Raw genomic sequence first — 9,162 nt, 5'->3', positions numbered from 1 at the left:
TATTTTCCTTCTAACAATAACCCAATTTCAAGAGTTGAAATTCTTACCAGAGATGCAGATGTCACTCTTCGTCGTCTACAAGTATGTCTTCTCCCTAATTTATTTTCTCTAAATTAATTATGAACCAAAATTGCTACATTTTATTATTTTTGTTTCTACATATGGGCCAAGTAACATTGTGTATTAAATAAATTTCAGACTTGACTCATTTACAATCAACAAAAAATTAATTATTTAATAAATAACCCCAACTAAATAATTGTAGTTAAATCAATAGTTCAAGATTCTCATTTAGAATCTACCGTAAGATTCTTTTATAGAATAAGAAGCTCTAGTATCCAAAACGACCTAACAGATCATTACATTATTATTATTATTATTATTATTATTATTATTATTATTATCCAATTAAAAATATAATAACTTCACACAAAAAAGTAATGACACACCCTATTTTTTTTTTTGGATCTTTATCTTTTAAAACTAATTACCTTCTCAATTCAAAATTTAAATTAGTCTATTAAAGACTTCTAAACGAAGATTATTATTATTATTATTGAATACGTTTGTATTAAAATTTTAATTTAGATCTTTATCTTTCAAAACTAATTAACTTCTTAATTAAAAAATTTAAATATATATATATGGTTGAGAATGACATCCTCCGTTTACAATTTTATAACTCATGCAATAGGGATGTGCCAATAGGTATTAGGAAAATAAAATTAATTAATAAATAAATAGATATGAAACTCTAAATTTGCTGAACAAAAAGGTCAAATAATTAAATTCTTACTTTCTTAAGAATTTGGCAGTTTATTGAAAAACAAATAATTAAGACTCTTACTTTCTTAAGGAGTTTAGCAGTGTATTGAAAACCATATTTATGTGACATTTATTATTTTTTGAAAAAAAGGGGAAAAAAACATAAGTAGACACTTTTTTACAAATAATTACATATATATGGCCTTATTCAGTGAATAACAATTATGACATATTTAATATTTACTTCTATAGCCTTTTTACATTCTGAATAGATCATGGGTAAGATAAAGTAGAGATTCAAGGTACCTCAATTCTGCAGTTCCTTTATTTATGCTAATAATAACTACCTTTTATCTATAAGAATTCTATTACATCGATGATCTCTTCCTTCTACATGTAATTTTTTTTTCTCAAACTGAAAAATACACATATTAACCAATCTAAATTTCTGTCATGGAAGAAAAAATTGTAATTTTGGTTCAACACAGCGGTGGATGGGATAATGAACACAATTTCAACATTTTCATAGTTGATGGCTTGACACTAAAAGACAGTTCAGGTACTCCTTTGACCTCTCCTCATTTCGTCGATCAACAACACTATGATCAACTGTCGGTAATGGCAAAACACTAACACTTTGGATGTTACGACAGTTTGAATGAGACACAGGTGTTGGAGACAACAAACGAAAGTTAGGCTCACCAACTGGTGTTACCATCTCAACAAATTCTTCGTGAAATTTCATTTCAGATGATGAATCTTCCTTCGCCGTTTTCAAACTACTGTGTACAAAAAGAAATAATGTACTTCAATTACTACCGAAGATGAAGCTTACCACAAACAGCGTACAAAAATAATTGAATGAAACTCACAACATTGAATACTATTACTACCTGAAGTATGTGAAAAAACAATAAAGTAAGTTTCTATCATAAGGGATAGCAACTTTGATAACTGCCCAAATAGTGTGACCAACAGTAATCATTTTTAATAAATATAGATAATTAATATATCTATATATATTAATAATAATAATTATTATTATTATCTTTTCAACTTCTTTAAACTGCTATATATGTAAAAAAAACTTTCATATTTGTAATACTGAAAAAGTGCTATTATTTATGTAGTTAAGTCTTAAGGATGGTCTTTCCACGTAATTTTGAACAAAATGTCTTAGATCTATTAATGTGTAAAAATGATGATCCCTCACTAATAATAGTAGAATCAATGGCACAGAGTCAAAAAGAACAAAGACTATTAATAAACCAATCCAATAAATTCGCTCATTTTATAAGAAATTTCTATATGATTTATAATCGGGAAAGATTAAATCCAAGCAAAATCTGCAGTAACATCTCAAAGGAATGTTACTAATGGAACATGTAGGAATAATAGGTCCAATTCTTTTTTTGTTGACCCTCATTTGAATTGATTGGATGATTGAGCACTGAGATATTTTCGTGAGGTCCTCGTATATAATAAAGTATCTTCCAACCCCTTCCACAACTATTTCGATTTCCTATCGGGCTCTCCAAAGTCCATTCATTATACAATGGATTAATAATATAAAATTTTGATTTGTAGTAGAAGGTAATTGCGAAGTCTTGATAGCCCCTCGAGCATTTGAATATTTACTTGAAAGCTAAGCCTAAATAAAAATAAAGATCTTTCATAAAAAAAAGGGAAAAAGGACATATATACCCCATACTATCGTAAATGGTATGCAGATACCCTCATTCATACTTTAGGGACATTGATGCCCCTACCGTCCAAAATCTAGAGCAAATATACCCTTTATACTAACGGACATACACGTGTCACAATCTTATCCATCGATCCGACATTTATTAAATATTGAATCGACAGATAAGATTGTGCAAAGTGTCCCTACTTAGTCTTCCGTTAGAGTAAAGGGCATATATGCTCTAGTTTTTGGACGGTAGGGGCACCAATGTCCCTGAAGTATGACGGAGGGTATCTACATACCATTTACGATAGTTCGGGGTAATATTTTTCCTTACCAACTAGTGACGTGTTTTAAAGTCGTGCGAGCCTAGGCCAATAGTGGATAATATTAAGCAGACTGGACTGTTACGAATGATATCAGTCATTCAGGTGTTTGCCTTGTCGATGTGGGCCAGAGTTCGAATGAGCTTATACAAATCCTGATAAGGCGCGGCAAACCTCAATGATGAGTCTAGGCTAATTCCATATGGTGGGACAAACCTCAACGAGGACGCTGAGTCCATAGAGGTGGGGTGTATGTAACGCCCCAACTTAAAACAAGAAGTCCCACATAGGAAAAACACATGATATATTTTGGGTATGTAAGTAAGTAGGTCTTACCTACTAGTGACGCATTTTAATGCCGTGTGAGCCTAGTCCAAGAGCAGACAATATCACTAGTGGGTTGGACCTTTACAATATGGCACCAATGTAAACTAAATCTTGTATGTCAGTTTGTACTACAAATAAAATGTGCAAAAGAATTATGCAGTTGACAATAATATTCAGAGAGTAAGAAGCAATAATACAAAGATAATTGACAATATCTTTCAAGTATTTCAAAGTTTATTCAACTGTGTATAGCATGATTTTTATGTACGTCAATTTTATAAGTTATATTGAGGAATACTAAATAATGTCATAAATGGTGACATTAACCATTAAGATGATCATGAAGGTTATGATGGTTTGAGTTACAAGCATTGTAATGAGAAGCAGTGGAAATAACTTCTGAGAGATTATGGACATCTATCATAAGTGTAATATTTTTCATAATAGGATGGATGTTATTTTATTTGTTATATTATTTAAGTGTTTGATAAAGTTATTACAAGATTAATAATAATGCAATTATCCTCGTATTTTGATGATGGTAAAACTATTAGTTGTGAATGTATCTTCATCATCTTTTCATTAGCAAGAATATTGCATAAAATTTTATTGTGCAGACAAATTTTAATTGGAATAAAACCTAATCTTCGATTGCACTAGTAACATGTGAATTGTATGGTAAGTACTATTTCGTCCTTAGCCAAATCAGGTTTGAGTCCCCCATGGTACGGAGTCACATTTGTTAGAGGGCGCTTTACCCCCTTATGTGAGACTTTCAGAAGCAAATTTAGATTTAGTCAGGGTCCAATATAAATACCGGACACCAGGAAAACCAAAAATAAAAAAACATGTGAATTGTGATATACATAATACATATAGGATTAATAGTTATTTCCATCCCTAATTTGTTACTACTTTAGCAGTTTGCACCCTACCTACCACCTCCTCCTCTTTTTCTATTGACTTGCATGAATCCACCACGAATCAAGAGGTTAGGTCCCTTGACTATACTAACAGTAATAAGAATAGTAAAGCTTAAAGTAAAGAATTAGGACATTTACGTGAAACCTACTTGCTCAAGAGAGGAGAAAATCATGACATGTCACACATAATTTCTCAATAACTCCACTAACTTCAAGTGACTTGTAAATATATATTCCGGTAATCGAAAAGGGTTGAACTCGTAATCCTACACCTTGTAACACCTCTATTACGATACTCTAAATAATAACCCTATTTTCCACTATATCAACTATATACCTCTAGTTAACACATACTTCAATCAAACACACCATGACTAACTCTAGCCATGAACTCTACTTTAAAATGATTACAACTGAAATGATCTATGGTCCTTTATAGTATAGGAATATATATTTACAATCTTTGAGCACACTATACTAAACTCAAATGACAAGGTGAGACTTTCTGCAGATAACTTGATCAAGTCTCTTGCTGTTCATATGAGCGTAGTGCTTTCTTAAGAAAAAAGGCTTTTGCTTTTGATATGCTTGATTGCAAAACTAGGTTGTTTCTTCTCAAAGTGTCCAACATAAGATGTAAAAGAACACCTTGTAGTACACCATTGATTGAGAGATCTGCACCTCTATTGTCGTGCCTACCTAACATAACATGTGTGGTTGCTTTACAACTCCACTCCACTGGCTTGTCCTTGATGTCATATCCCATAGTGCATTAATTTATCAAAACATCATAATGTAACATCATTCTTCATTTTTTTTTGGGAAAAGGGACAAATATACCCCCGAACTATTATAAATGGTATGTCAATACCCTTCGTTATACTTTAGGGCTATTCATACCCTTACCGTTAATATATTAGGTTGTGTATACCCTTGAGGTTAACGGAGGGACACGTGGCTTCATCTAAACAACCGACTAAATTTATTTTAATTTTATCCATAAATTAAAAACCTACCCATATATGACCCACCCATGACCCACTTATCTTAAGCAAATTTGGATAAATAATGGCTACAGGATTTCGTCACTTTTATTTCCTTCACCATTGCTTCCCGACAGGCTATGACGCCGTGTGCGCCTCAAACCCAGGCCTCAACGCCGCCGCCATCGATGACAAACATATAATCTTGACCAGCAATTGAAAAGTCAATTTTGTAGTGTCGAAGAGAGATTGATTAATCTGGGTTGGAGATATTGACTTTGACGGCAATGGAGCATGGGGAATCGGAGGTGGAAAAGCACCCAAGATCTCCCCAAGTCCATGTTGATTCCATCTGTGATCTACCTAACTATATTTCCGGCGAAAACAAGCAAAAAACGTCGGCAGCGAATCCAATTCTTAATTTCTCATTCATTCTCCGATCTTTGTTGTGTAATCACCATTCTCCATCATATCTGTGTTGAAATAACAAGTTCCGATTCGCAAATGTTAGAGGGATGAATTTGATCACAAAGTTGGTGAAAAATAAAAATTGAAATTCGGTGCAGTATGCAATGAAATTATTTTAGTGCATTTGGGTGCTTTTGGGTTATGATTTGGGTATGGCCGTATGGGTTTTTAAATTATCGGGTCATGTGGGTTTGATTATGGGTGGGTTTTTAATTTATGGATAAAAATTAAAATAAATTTAGTTGAACCTTTTAGATGAAGCCACGTGTCCCTCCGTTAACTTCAAGGGTATAAACAACCTAAAATATTAACAGTAAGGGTATGAATAGCCCTAAAGTATAACGAAGGGTATTGACGTACCATTTATAATAATTCGGGGGTATATTTGTCCTTTTTCCCTTTTTTTTTTCTTAAAAAAGTTTCTCATCTAACATCTTTAATTTCTTTTGTTGTAAAATCATTTGAAAGATCACATATGAAATACATAATCTATCTTTTTTAAATAGGCAGATTTAGAATTTTGAAGTAATGGTTCCATTTTATTTATCCCAAATAATTATTTATAACGTATAATCATTAGGTTGAACACACACACCAAAATAAAAATAATCAAGTATAAGTAAATAACTGATTAAAACTAATGATAATAATAATACGTAAACTATAATAGATAATTATAATTAAAAGACCATTAGATATTCACATTTTTTCATTTTCATCATAACTATGAAATGATGATTAAAATCAGATTGAAGTCTTTTTTAGTTTCTAGGGATTTATTTTATTTGTGAAAAAATATTTTTGAAGGTTTTTCCATTTTACTAAAATAAAAATAATCAAGTATAGGTGAATACCTGATTAAAACTAATGATAATGATAATATGTAAACTATAATAGATATTATCATTGAAAGACCATTATATATTCACATAACTATGAAATGATGATTAAAATCAGGTTGAAGTCTTTTTTTTAGTTTCTAGGGATTTATTTTATTTGTGAAAAAATATTTTTGAAGTTTTTTCCATAAAAGTAAAATGTTATGTAGCACATTATTTTTTACAATAGATTAAGGTGTGTATCGCTAAAATGTAATATATTGAGGGTGCAAAATGTTATTAACTCGTAGATATGTGGTTAATGTATATATTTTCTACTAGCTAGCTGTTAACATTTAATTAAAAATCTATATAAAGATTACAAGTTTTGAACATTTTCTCATACTCTTCTTTTTACAACTAATTCCTATTCTTGAGAAGTAGAAAATATGGGCGTGAAAGGTAAGTTAATTGCTTTCGTGGAGGTGAAGTGTGGCGGACACTCGTTTTATGATATTTTTCATACCAATACTCATCATGTACCCAAAATAAGTCCTAGAAATATCAACCATTTTGAGATTCATGAAGGTGAAACTATGAAGGCTGATTCAATTGTTAGTTGGAAATATAATGAAGGTAACACACATTTTTCGTACTCTCTCTCAATATGATTTACTTGCATAAATCTTCTATATTTAGGAGTATTTCTTTAGTAATCCTTTTGCTTCAAGAAAGGAATATAACATCTTTTGCTGGTAGGAAAAAGTACTCTTAACTAAACTTATTTTCACTTTTACAATTTTTATTTTACTGGCACCAACTAACACTTAAATATTACTTAATACTTTTTAGTAATAAAAAGTTCATCAAATTAACATATTTATAACTTATTAAAATTATTAATATTAATCTTTAATAGCAAATGCTTGTGGTAATCTATCATTCCATCAATCAAATTCCAAAAATAAAATTTCCAAATAGTTTGCAGAAAAAGCTTTTCCGTTTAAAATTACTTTTGTCACACAAATATAATATGATCAAAATTATAGTTTTGCAATACTAATCCTGATATTCTCTACAATGTTAGCTCTTCTTTTATGATTTGGAAAGAAAACTCCACTCAGAAAAGATAGACAATCCAATATATATGAGCCCTACTTAATTTTCCGTGAAAATGAAATAGAGGAAAAAAATAAATTATATAAAGATAATATTTTATAAATGTTTAAATATTTCATGAGAAATTAAACAGTAGAAATATTAATAACATCTATTATATTTTGTGTTTTTAATGATTATAGTTGGACAGAAAATGTACATGAAGCACTTAGTTGAAGACGTCGATCCTCACAAGAAAATCAATCACATGGAAACTGATTGAAGGAGATTTATTAGAGTTGTATAATTACTTTAATGTTATAACATCTTGTGACTATCAATGGACTACTTGGACAATTGAATATGAAAAGAAAACTGAAGACACACCAGAACCCCTCATTCACTTGGGTTTTATCCTTGACCTGACCAAGGATGTAGAGGCTCACCTTCTTGAAAAGTAGAGTATATATTGTGTGTGTGATGAATAATTGACTAGTTGAGTTCTATCTAGTATGTGTAATAAATAATGTTGAATTAAATATATCTATGTGTTTGTGTAATGAATAATTGGCTAGTTCTAACTACCATATGAAATAAATAATGTTATTTTTGATGAACATATTGTATATGTCAATATCCTTATATGGATGTATTTCTATTAGCCAGTATATGTAATTTATTATGCAATTTTTAATGATAACCTCATTTTCTATTGTAAAGTTTCAAATTGTGTTATGAGATCTTGTGTCAATGAAAAATATCACTTAGAACTTGTTAGCATGGTTTGAGTTGGGAATCAAGGATGTTATTATGAAGTTATTCTAAAGTTTTTTTTTTATGATTTGACAAACTATGGAACCTAGTATGGGTTCCGATCTCATAAGAGATTGAGGGGTTCAGGCAATGTGAAAGTGATTGTTGTAAAAGCTGCAAGCACTACTACAACTAAAGTGATTGGTGCGCGACTACAGATGATTGGTACTCCCAAAAAATGGTGTTGCACTATGTTACTTGTCCATCTTATATTAGCCATTTATACAAGGGATATTTCCTAGTTTTTGCATTGAAGAAATACATACATCAAAAACCATTCTCTCAGGGAAATATTTTTTCATATGCAGCAACGGACCTAATAGAGTGTCTTTAGTTGTTATATGAGATTATAGTCTAGGTTATTATTTAGTGTAAGGTCTATTCCTTAGTTATAAAGCAACTAGATTGTCACACCCCTTTTTTCACGGCGGAAGGATTTTTCCATTTTAAGTGACGGTATTGATTAAGAATTATTTTATTTTTTTCAGAGTCGCAGAATTGAGTTATGGTGTTCCAAGTCACCTTTTCTTTTTAATCCCTAATCAAAAGGAAATGACTCTTTATTATGGTCTACGTACAAGAAATTCGGGTAAGGAATTCTATTGACCGAGGGGAAGGTATTAGGCATCCCTCGAGTCTCATGGTTCTAGCACGGTCGCTTTTATTGACTTATACTTATCTTAAACTATTTTGGATATATGGTTACATGTAGTGGCGGAGCCACATACAATTGAGGAGTGTCGACCGACACCCCTTCGTCGGAAAATTATACTGCATAGCTAGATAAAAGTATATTTTTTATGTATATATATTACATATTGACACTCCTCAATTTCTACACAATTTAACTTCTTTATATTTTGACACTCCTTAGTTGAAATTTTGGCTCCGCCATTGGTTACATGCTACGGTTTGCTTGCATTTTTCCATTGTTGAACTTTTATTTGGTTTCAA

The 9,162-nt window shown here is 31.0% G+C and overlaps 1 pseudogene; it reads left to right on the top strand.

Annotated features, from left to right (window-relative positions):
* Positions 1-6,746: 6,746 nt before the first annotated feature.
* Positions 6,747-7,856, top strand: LOC125810212 (kirola-like; annotated as a pseudogene).
* Positions 7,857-9,162: the final 1,306 nt, after the last annotated feature.

Source organism: Solanum verrucosum, unplaced genomic scaffold (genome assembly GCF_900185275.1).
Source record: "Solanum verrucosum unplaced genomic scaffold, falcon-dt-bn FXZP01000276.1, whole genome shotgun sequence".
NCBI lineage: Eukaryota > Viridiplantae > Streptophyta > Magnoliopsida > Solanales > Solanaceae > Solanum > Solanum verrucosum.
The sequence above is the reverse complement of the archived record's forward strand: the minus strand, read 5'-3'. Positions and strand labels throughout refer to the sequence as shown.